Below are 12,442 nucleotides of genomic sequence, written 5' to 3'. Positions count from 1 at the left end.
TTGTTTTCTTTGCATAATTTATTTCTAGTTTCATAACTTTGTGGTCTGAGAAGCTGGATGGTACCGTTTCATTCCTTCTGAATTAATTGAGGCTCTTTTTGTGGCCTAGTAGGTAATCTATTCTGGAAAATGTTCCAAGTGCACTTGAGAAGCATATGTATGCTGCTGTCTTTGGATGAAGTGTTCTATAGATATCTTTAGGTCCATCTATTCTAATGTGTTGCTCAGTGCCTCTGGCTCCTTACTTATTTTCTGTTCAGTTGATCTGTCCTTTGGAGTGAGTAGTGTGTTGAAGTCTCCTGAAATGAATCCATTGCAATGCATTTCCCCCTTTAATTCTGTTTGTATTTGTTGCACATATTTGGGTGCTGTTATGTTGGGTGCAAAGATATTTATAATGGTTATATCCTCTTGTTGGACTGACCCCTTTATCATTATGGAATGCCCTTCTTTGTCTCTTGTTACTTACTTAGTTTTGAAGTCTGTTTTGTCTGATACAAGTACTGCAACTCCTGCCTTTTTCTCCCTATTGTTCACATGAAATATCTTTTTTCCATCCCTTCACTTTTATATGTCTTTGGGTTTGAAGTGAGTCTCTTGTAGGCAGTATATAGATGAGTCTTGTTATTTTATCCATCAGTAACTCTATGTCTTTTGATGAGTGCACTCAGACCATTTACATTCAGTGTGATTATTGATAAGTATGTACTTATTGTGATTTCAGGCTTTAGTTTTGTGCTTACCAAAGGTTCAAGGGTAGCTTCTTTACCATCTAACAGTCTAACTTAACTCACTTAGTACATTATTCCAAACAAAATCTAAAGGTTCTTTCTTTTTTTACTCCCTGATTTTTCTTCCTCCTCCACTCTTTATATATTAGGTGTCATGTTGTGTACTCTTTGTGTATCCCTTGACTGACTTTGTGTGTAGATGATTTAATTTTGTAGTTGGGTAGTAACTAATTGGTCTACTTCCTTTTCTGTGGTTTTATTTTCTCTGGTGACACTGTTTAGCCTTAGGAGCACTTCTATCTAGAGCAGTTCCTCCAAAATTCACTGTAGAGATGGTTTATGGGAGGTAAATTCCCTCAACTTTTGCTTATCTGAGAATTGTTTAATCCCTGCTTCAAATTTAAATGATAATCTTGCTGGATAATGTATTCTTGTTTGAGGTCCTTCTGTGTCATTGCATTAATTATATCATGCATTCTGGCCTGTAAGGTTTCTGGTGAGTAGTCTGATAATACCCTGATAGGATTTCTTTTGTATGTGATCTTTTTTTCTCTCTCTGGCTGCTTTTAATAGTCTGTTCTTATCCTTGATTTTTGCCTTTTTAATTATTATCTGTCTTGGCATTGTCTTCCTTGTGGCCCTTGTGTTGGGAGATCTGTGGACATCCTTGGCCTTCCCAGATTGTGGAACTTTTCAGCAAGTATTTCTTCAAACACACTGTCTCTTTTTCTCTCTCTTCTTTTTCTGGTACCCCTATAATGCAAATATTTTTCCATTTGGATTAGTCACACAGTTCTTTTAGTCTTTCAGTCCTAGAGATCTTTTTTTCTCTCTCTGCCTCAGCTTCTTTGTATTCCTGTTCTGTAATTTCTATTTCATTTACTGTCTCCTCTACTTTATCTAATCTGCTTTTAAATCCCTCCATTTTGTTTCATTTCAGATACTGTAGTTTTCAAAATTTCTCTTTCTTGAATTCCTCCCTGAGGTCTTGAATATTTTTCTGCTGCTCTCTGATCATGTTTATGATTTTTATTTTGCAATTTTTATCAGGAAGATTGCTCATTTCAGTTTCACTTGGTCCTCTTTCTGGTTTTTGTGGGATTTGGGTTCGTACAAGGCCCTTTGGCTGTTCATAATTTTATTGATAACTCTGGAAGAATAACTTTGTATAGGTGGCACCCTCTAGTACCCAGAAACTCTAGTCTATGGAGCTGCCCAGCACCTGAAGCGGTGGGGTGGGGGGGGTTGCAGTGAGTGGTGCCCATGCCTATCAGGACGAAAGAGCTCTTTCCTGCTTCCCGGCTGCAATGCCTGCCTCCACTGTGAGGGCCAGTGGGCCGAGCATGCATGGAGGAGCCTCTGCGTTATGCTCCTGTAGTTGCCGTAGGCAGAGCCACCCTCTGGCTAGTCTGGCACAATAACAGGTGCCACAGATGTGTGAACCAGTGCTGGCCGGATGGAAGGACTGCAGGCTGTGTATCACAGTGGGTGGCCTTGTCATATGTCACCAGGCAAGGGAATGGAGCACCTGAGGCTCTTGAGAGTTCCCAACCTGCTGGGCTGTGTGTCGGGATGATTTTGTCCACCTGTTCTTTCTCCTGAGCAGCAAGCTTGCCCCTTTAGCAGCCCTCTCACTGTTGCAAAGTCTTACAAAGTACCCTCCTTTCTTTTGCCCTGGAGCAGCCAGTTGTAAGTACTTGTTGTCCACAAGTGGCTGGATTCTCAGTCTCTCTGAGTATTCTGCTGGTGTTTGCTTTTCAGCCCCACTAATCTCCAGAATACCATGTAATGTGGGTTTCTGCTCCTGAAGTAGAACTCCAGGGCTGGGTTTTCAGCAACCCTGGGCTTCTGTCCCCTCCCCACTCAATTTCTCTTCTTCCTGCCAGTGAGCTGGTGCAGGGGGAGGGCTTGGGTACTGCTGGATTGTGGCTTTGCTGCTTTACCCTTTTCCATGAGGTCTTCTATTTACCCCAGATATAGGCAGTCTGTCACAGTCTTTCTACTTTCTCTTTCAGAATTCATTTTATTTACTGTATTTTCATATTTCATGTGGTTTGGAAAGGAAGTTTTGTCTCACTTCTCATGCCACCATCTTAAAGCCCTTTTGTTTTGGATTTTTGCATCTATTTTCACCTGTAATTTTCTTAAAGCATACTTGCCCAGTTTTGATATCTGGGTAATGCTGGCCTTATGAAATGAGTTGGACATGAGCCTCCTCTCCTCTCTGTTTCTTGGAAGAGTGTGGGGATTCATATTATTTCATCTTTAAATATTTGGACAGTTCACCAGTGAAACCATCTCATCTAGTCCTGACTTTTTTTTGTGGGACAGTTTTTGATTACTTATTCATTCTTGTTACTAGTAATTGATCTGTTCAGATTTTCTATTTCTTTATGATTCCATCTTGGAAGGTTGGATGTTTCTGAGAATTTATACATTTATTCTAGGTTATCTAACTTTTTCAGATATAATTATTTACATTAGATTTCTATGACCCTTGGAATTTCTATGGTATCAGTCCATAATGTCTCCTCTTTCATTTCTCATTTTGACTTTTCCTCCTTTATTTTCTTGATCAGTCTAGCTAAAATAAGTCTAAGGAAAGTCTAGCCTATTTTGTTCATATTTTAAAAAATCATCACTTGTTTGCAGTAATGTTTTAACATTATATAATTATTATCTTTATCGCTTGTTAGTGTTTATTGCTTCAGGTCTGTTTTTACCTGATGTAAGCATAGCAGTCCCTGCTTTCTTTTGTTTTCCATTTGTATAGAATATCTTTTTTCATCTTTTCACTTTTAGTCTGTGTATCTTTAAAACTGACAGAATATCTTGTAGGCATCATATAGCTGGGTATTGTTGTTTTATACATTGAGTTACTCTCCATGTGTTTTGGTTGGAGAATTTAGTCCATTTATATTTAAAATAGTTTTTGATAGGTACGGACTTACTATTGCCATTTTGTTCATTATTTTCTAGCTGTTTTATAGTTGAATAGGTGTTTGTTGCATTCTTATACTTTCCAATCACTTCTTTATACATTTAAACATATTGAGTCTACTTTTTTATATTACATATTTACATATAATATAAAAAATTCAAGTTTATGAATCCCTATGAAGTCTAATTCTGATGTAGGTTGGTTTTTTTCCTATTAACAGGCATGGTGTTTGTTTCTTCTTGTGTATTTGTGTAGCGAAGGTGTTGTTATATGTGAGCTCATTTTTTAATAAAAATGTATCATGAATTCTATATTTGCATAGAATATATTATTTTATAAAACACAAATTGAACACATTAAATATGTGTAGTTCTTTCAATATCAATTACACCTCAATAAAGCTGTTAAAAATTTTTTCATATGTCTATGGTAGGTATCTGGAAGAGCTATAAATATCAGTTCATTATACGTTAATTTCTCACATGGAGTTTTATGGACCGTATAGTGATTTAGAACTGCAAAATCATATAAGCAATAATATGTGATTATGAATTCTTAGGAGATTTTTACTTTATTCTCTATCCACAGCTGAAGCCAAGACATAATTCATTTTTGCTGCTATCTCTGTGGCATGATTTTTTTTTTTTAGACAACTCTTTAAAAGGTATAGCTCCGTGGGATCCAGTATATTTTTAGGGGCTCTTAGTTTACTTCTCTCTCTCTTTTGATCCTGGTGTCTTGTTTCAAATCCTCTTGGAAGCCATTAAATTTTCAGGTATTGGTAATGCCCCAAAGACATCACCTTCAACACTTGCTAACCCCTCCAAATTTGTGTTTCCTCAAATATTTTACTCTCAAGGATTTATTTCCCTTACCCCCTTAAAGCTAAGATGTTTTTAAGGGGATTTTTTAAATGTTTTATACAGATTTTCTAGGCAAAAAATATATATAAAATGTACTACAGCATATTACTGTTAACAAAAAAATGATTTTATTTTTTATTCAGCTTTTAAACTAGTATTGTCTTCACACTTTTCTCAGGCATGTGTACTCTTATTTCCTGTTACTTCTCTAAAACTAAACACACATAAAAACATATCTATACAAACAAAGGTTCATAGGATTTAAGTAAGATATTTTATACTCATCATTGGTACCTTTTGGTTACTCATCTATTGGAAGAAATAAGGGTTAACATTTAAACCTGACCTTGAACTGGCTCTAATTACTACTTTCTATAATTAGGGAATTCTTTTTGTTTAAAAATTTCTCATTTCAGTATCTGTATAATTGATAAACACCAACCCATCATCATCTGCCTATAGAGATAAAGATTTCCTATGCTTTCTATATCCAGATTATTTATTAAAATCCAGTAATGGAATCCTTCTTGACTACATACAAAACTACTTAGACAATATTTGAGTGGAAAGAGATTAACAGACAAATCAGTAAATAAACAAGGAGGAACATATTACATAAGGTGATCAACAAATGTTAGTGAATATGATTTTTTTTCTTAACATTGGCATTTATTGCTATGAACATTTCTCTTTGGCCTGATTTTGCTCCATCTTGTAAGTTTTAGTATGTTCTAATTTTCATTTGTCTCAAGATACTTCCTGATTTCCCTTTTGATTTCTTCTTTAACTCATTAGTTCTTCAGGAGTGTGTTGTTTACTTTCCACATATTTGAAATTTTTTTCATTTTCCTCCTGTTATTAATACAATTGTGATAGAGAAAAAACTTGATATGATTTCAGTCTGTTGATACTTATTAAGATTTGCTTTGCAGCCCAACATAAGATCTATCTTAGAGAATGTTCTGTGTGCATTGAGAAGTATGTATATTCCAGTGCTGTTGGATGGAATGCTTGTATATGTCAGTTAGGTTCATTTGGTCTGCTCTTTTCCTATTAATTTTCTGTCTCGATGATCTCTCCCATGTTGAAAAGTACAGTATTAAAATCTCCTACTATTATTGTGTAAGTGTCTGTATCTTCTTTCAGTTTTTTAATATTTGCTTTATACATTTAGATGTTCATGATATTCTTCAATACTAGGGTTTCTGTTTTATTCTTTTTCATGGTTTCTTCTTCTTTATTAAACTTCTCATTTTGTTAATACATTTTTTCCCTGATTTTATTTGTCTATGTCCTCCTGTATTTCACTGAGTACTTTAAATTGACTTCATTCAATTCTTTGTCTAGCAACTCACAGATCTCCATTTCTTTGCAGTTGGTTACTAGGGCTTTTTAAGTTTCTCTTGGTGGTGCCATATTTGCCTGATTGTTCACGATTCATGTAGCTTTGCAACAGTGTTTGTGTATTTAAAGAAGCAAACATCTCTTCCCATCTAAGCAAACTGGTTTTGGCAAGTAAAGAGCTTAATCCTGTCACTTCCTCAGTCTGATGGGATTACCTGCAGAGTCATAGTCATGCTAGATTGGAGCTTATTTTAAGGCAGTTGTGGAGTCCACAATGGGGTCCACTGTTGGCAGGCTTGTGGGTCTTGAATGTTCATGGATTTTGTCTGGTCACTGGAAGGACATGACTGCCTCCAGTACCTTATTTAGGGCAGTACTGGAACAAAAGTCAGTTTGCGCATCTACAGCTGAGTCCTCAGATAGCAGGCCTACTACCATGTGCATGAACAGATGTGGCTCCTACCATCCCTGGGAGGGCTGCTGCCTGGTCACTGGATGGGGCCCTTGGACCTGGACCATGGCTGAGAGGAGCTGGAACTGAGTCCTCAGATTGTTTCACAGAGTCCACAGTCAACACTGAGGTCTGCAGACCTAGCTCCAGAGGCATGCATGGGCATATCTCTGACCAGGTGTCTGATGAGCAGGACTGCCTCCTTAACTATGCCTGGGAGGGACTGCAGCTGTGAATAGGGCCCTTTTAGAATCTATAGTCAGGCATGTTGGGTGGGTTTACTTCCAGGGGCTCTCAAATCAAAGCCAATGGGATCTGGAGCTGGTTCACAAGCCACTTCAGGGTCCACAGCTGGAGTGAAGTCTGTGTGCCTGCTATCCAAGGTATAAGTGGGTGACTCCTACCAGGTGCCTTGGCATATGGTATAACAGGACCATGGCTGATGGGGCTGAAGCCTACTCCTTTGTGGTACAGAGCTGCTCCTGGGTCTGAGATCAGGACCACAGTAGGTGAGTCAGCCTCTTGGGGGCAGACCTACCTTCTCAAAATCACTTTTTGTGGTCTTGGACTCACTAGAATTTCATGATTTCCTACCTGGATGCCAAAGCTCCCACAAAGGCATTTTTGAGCATGGATGGTTGCCAGTTAGTCTTGCTAAGGGGGTACATGAACAAGGGTCTCTTTTCCTCCATCTTGCTTACTTCATCAATTTCTTCTTCCTTGTCATTTTGTTCTGTATCTTTTCTCTTCAAAAATATTTATCATTTCAATTTCTTTCCATTTTATTTCCTTTAATTCAGGTGGTCATGATAGAAGAGACAGACATGAATGATGTGCAAGCAATTGGCTGGATTGGGGAACAGTTAAACAGGAGGGACATGAAGAAATAAGTAATATCTTAAGGATAAAGGACACCAGCAGGGACATAAAATGTGAGAAAGATGAAGACAAGAATGAAGCCTATGTTACCGGATTGGAATTGGATACACTGGTGTAAGCTTCTGCTGCTAAGCTTACATTTGGAGATGAATAAACATAGAAATAGATACAGGATATACATGTTTCTGGGTGTATATATTAACTCTGTCCACTGAATATGCCTACCAGCAATGAGCACTTTTAATGTCCAGAAGTTTCAAAAACAATAACAAACAGGAACTAGAGTTGAGAATGAATAAACAAAAGAGGGAAAATATCATTTTTATAGTAAAATGTCAACTAATAAGTTCTATAGAAATAGGAACAGTGGAATTTGAAAAAAAAACAAATTTGGTGAACATTATCATCATATTTTTTTAGGCATTTATCCTCAGTGGATACTAACATTTATGGATGAAAATGTTTTGAGAAACATACTTATGTAGTCTCACAGTATCTCCCACAAGATATGACAGACTATAACAAGATTACTGTGTTAATTACAACAGGCAAAATAGTGGCTTTATAGCAGAGAAACCTGAAAACCATGACTTTCACTCAATGAACTAAGCACATCAGTGGGACAAATTAGCTACATCATCTCTTGATAAGGTGTACTGAGAAGAACGCAGTATCATACCTATGGTGTTCTGGTCAAATATGCTTAACCTGAATCTAATCACAAATAAATATTATACAAAAACAATATGAGGAAAATTTGACAAAATAACTGGCCTCAGCCTAAAATTGTATCAAGAACAAAAGAAAAGTAAAGACTAAGGAATTATTCCAAATTGAGAGTTTAAGTAGCTATGACTTTTTTAACACATGGTCCCACCAGATTGGGTCCTAGACTAGAATTTATTTATTTATTCAGCCACAATAGATGTCAATGGACAGTTGGTGAAATTTGAATGGGATCTTTGGATTAGATAATAACATGTCAAAGTTCTGGTTTTGATCAATGTACTACAGTTATACAGAGAACGTTTCTGCCTTTTAGTAATTACACACTGAAGTATTTAACAATAATAGTACATCATGCTTTCAAATTACTATTGAGAAAAAATCTAATAGGGAATGTGTGTCTGAGAAGTTATACATGTCTGTGGAAACAGAGAAAGAAGGAGAGAGGTAGAGAGAGAACTAATGTATAATGTTCACAATTGGGAAACCTGGAATTTCACATAAGTTTGATATTACTTCAATATTTTAAAAAACATAAGCATCAGAAAAATGTATAAAAGATCTTAATAAATGGGAGAGAGAAATTCCATAAATATCCGCAATGGAAAGTGATTACCAGAGTGGAAGACTCAATACACTAATATCTATTAGCTTCAATGCAATTCCAAAAAAAACTAAAGCACATTTTTTTGTAGAAATTTATCAACTGACTTATGAATTAATTCTAAAATTTATATATCCGTGCAAAGGGTCAATATATCTAAGGCTATTTTGAAGTGGAAAAAGAAAGCTGAAAGTTGCACAATACCAGATGAATCAACAGTGATTAAGAGAGTGTGGTGTAGGTGCACGGACAGACATACAGCTCGCCGAAATAAACAGAAAACATACTGATCCATATTTGGCACCTGACTGATGACAAAGTGCCACCCCGGCATTGAAATGAGGAAAAGTGGTCTTTTCAATAGTGCTGGATCACTCATTTGAAATCCATATGAAAAAATATGAATCTTCACTCCCACTATACAAAAGCTTTAGAAAAACAGTATAGACCTAAATTTGAAAGTTAAAACATTAAAGCCTTTACAAGTTAACATATGCAAATATCTTTAAGACCCTAGGATAGGCAACAATTTCTGAATAAGCATAGAAGTAAAATATTAAAAGAAACATGGGTAAACTGGATATCAAAAATTAAGAGATTCTGTTCATCAAAAGACACCATGAGAGTGAAAATGAAGCCACAGAGCAATATTCACAAAACATGAAATAATGTATCCAAAAAGATAAAGAACTGCTAAGAGTCAATAATAAAGAACATCCCAGTAAAAAGTCAAAAATCTTGAACAAACTTCACAAAAGAGGATATACAAACGGCCAATTTCATATAAATATATGTAACATCATAGTCAAGTCATAAGAGAACTTTAATTGTATGCTTCATCTACCACTGCACATCTATCACAGGGTCCAAATAAAATAACAACATGATTCTATCAGTTGTTGGTGAGGATGTGGAGAAACAGAAACTTTACTACTGGTGGGAATGTGAATCCGAAATCCACTTTAGAAAACAGTTTGCAGCATTTACTAAAACTGGAAATAATTCACATTACCCCCATCAGTTCTATTCCAGAAATACATGTACATTTGCATCAAAGAGTATGTGCAAAAATTTGTGTAGTATTTGTATTATCTCCAAACTTGAAAGAACCCAAACGCCCATCAATAATGAGATGGAAAAGTCTGCCACATATATAAAGTGAAATACCATTTGATTAACTACTCCTACATGCAATGCCACAGATATGGTATCGATAAAATGAGACAAGCACAAATGATACATAGGTTAGATTCCATGTATGTAAAAGATTAAACGTTCAAATTTCATCTATAGTCATAGATGTCTGAATATTTTGTTTGGAGACATCATCAGTAGAGAAATATGGTGTGTTGATAATGTTCTAGGTTTTGATCTAAGTGACAATTACATGGGTGAGTTCATTTTTAGTTCATTTCATAGAGATACATGTTTAATATCTGCATTTTACTGGATGTTGTGTATGTTTCAACAGAAAAATTAAATTAACAATAAGATATCAAGCCCCAACTTACACATAGTTTGGTCAGCTCCAGTGCAGTCTGTGGCTCAAAGAAGATTGATGGCACTAAGTCAGCAGAAATCTATTTATTTAATAAGATAAAGGAGCTGTTATACTTTTGAAAACAAATATCAAAATGTGAAATGCAAATTGATGGCAATGCATGAAGCTCAACATTTAACTAAGAAAACTTTTTAATTTTATGTCTCATCATTTTAAGATTAGCATATTCATACTCAAAGAAAGTTTATGACTTGGACTGACTTATTCCCAAGCTACAAATCCAGGGGTAAAAGTTGGAAAGGAATTACTTAAACAGTGCCATATTAAAGTTCCAATCACTTATTGTTTGAATACTTATATTTCATTTTATTATAGTAAAAATACATAAAACATCATGTTCTAGAAATAAGATGATAAAATGCTTATCAAATATAAAGAAAATATAATTGTACTAGATTATCTCTTGTGTACTTGCCTCTAACATAAATCTTGGAAAGGATAAGAATTACTATTTCTGGAATCTTCCCTTTAGGGCTGTAGGTTAGAATTTGCCAATGAAAGTAATTTGTGTGAGATATGAAAGGCAGAAGTGAAGCAAATGTCATTATTTTCAGAGATCTGTTATGGTGCCTTAATCAGTGACTTTGCAGATGACTTTACAAGCTCACATTGTCCCATTGTGGCAGACATTGCAGATCTTTCCATAAACTCCTTCTTCATGTTCCCAACTTTGGCTAGACACATCCCATTACTGGACTTCTTGAACACCAGCTTTTCCTCCCACGCCTGTGCTTTAGGCCAAGGTTGTTTCACTGACCATCCAGCTGCAGCTTTCCAGTTGTTCACACTAGCTCTTGCTGCCTTTGTGTAAGTTCTAATTCCTTTTATTAAACCTTCATGTCTATAAAATTTCAATGACTCACTTTTACTAACTGAGAAACCACTTTGATATTTCTTATATTGAAATTTTCCAATGTTATTGCCACATTCACATGTTTTTTTATTAAAAGAATGAGATAATTAATGACAAGATAAGTACAATGTATGAATGTGGGCAGTGAAGTAATATTTTCTGTATTCTATATGCCAACTTTAGATTTCTTTAATGGGAATACTTTTAATAATGCAACAATCTTCCTACTTGTAAAGATGAGTCAGTCTCCTTCCTTTATCACTTTAAAAGTCTTTGAAAACTTCATCAGTTGGTTAACAAACTTAATTTACTCCAGGAAAGACTTTTTTTTAAATTCTTGCACTTAATGAAGGCTACAGGAAGTTACTTAACAATAATTTTGGTACTGAAATATATTTATGAAGCATAATAGCTATAGATGTTAAAATTTTGCAGTGTGAGCATTTTGCGATGCTAGAACAATGTCAATTAGCAAAGGTCAAAATGTGTAATTTATGATTAGCTGCAAATTAGAAATTTAAAGTACTATCTGAGTATCTTTGGACACCAGATATTCATGGGTATCATGAGTTTAGTAGTGAAATAGTCTCGAATAGATGTGATCAAAATACTATCTTTCTAATAATACTAATACTGATACTAATTTTTTATAAAATTTGATAAGACTAAGTTACATAAACCTGCATAATTTGAATTAAAAATTAATGAGGAAAGTGAAAGTTTCCCAAAGAAATTTAATTTTATGGTCACAGGTAGGCATTATCTGTTCAAGTTCTCACAATCATTCTTGCTTAAGTAGGAAAGAAAAAACCGTATTAAAAAGAGGCAGAAAACAACACTTATAAACCACTGCACAGCTCCTTTACATATGCTATTTCACCTTTTAAATACCATAATTATTTAAAATAGAGATTATTAGAGCTGCCATTATGAATTAAAGGAACTGAGGTTCATAGCTGAATCAGTGAAAAGTTGGTAAAGGTGAACTTAAGACTATTTTCGACAAAAGCATGTTGGGACTTTTTTTTTAGAGTGACAAAGTAAATTATTTTTGTTAACACAATAATATATAAGAACTCTGAAGTGAGATAGAAATCACTTTCTAATTCTATGAACTTGAACAAGTTATTGACCCTGAGGAGGCACAAAGGATTCCATTTGCATTCCAAATTTACATGATTCAGAGATCTTATCCAATATAAAGTTTTCCTAATAATTTCAAGGATATAATCAAGAAGTATAGGTAATGCAAGAAGAGGTATTGGATCCTGACTGCATCCACCCTGGCCTTTTCTTTTCAAATTATATAATATATATATACACACATAAACGGTCAGTTATATACATCATATACATGATCTATATCATTTAACAATGATACATATACACACATATATATATATGTCCACAGATTAATATAACAATTATATGTACATATCAGAATAATGGAGGAGGTACTTAAGGAAGATATGCAGGTCACCACACAGAT

The 12,442-nt window shown here is 35.1% G+C and overlaps 1 protein-coding gene and 1 long non-coding RNA gene across 2 annotated transcripts in view; one reads left to right on the top strand and one right to left on the bottom strand.

Moving 5' to 3' along the window:
• The window catches only part of WDR75 (WD repeat domain 75), a 112,674-nt gene that overhangs the window by 60,302 nt on the left and 39,930 nt on the right, over positions 1-12,442 (top strand). The gene's annotated exons all lie outside the window — the stretch shown is intronic.
• Positions 1-12,442, bottom strand: part of LOC118971806 (uncharacterized) — a 67,962-nt gene that overhangs the window by 42,878 nt on the left and 12,642 nt on the right. The window contains exon 2 of the long non-coding RNA XR_012123648.1: positions 10,051-10,119. This is a non-coding gene — a long non-coding RNA (uncharacterized lncRNA). The remainder of the gene's footprint in view (positions 1-10,050; positions 10,120-12,442) is intronic.

Source organism: Manis javanica, chromosome 12, assembly GCF_040802235.1.
Source record: "Manis javanica isolate MJ-LG chromosome 12, MJ_LKY, whole genome shotgun sequence".
Lineage (NCBI taxonomy): Eukaryota > Metazoa > Chordata > Mammalia > Pholidota > Manidae > Manis > Manis javanica.
This window is presented reverse-complemented; position numbering and strand designations above follow the sequence as displayed.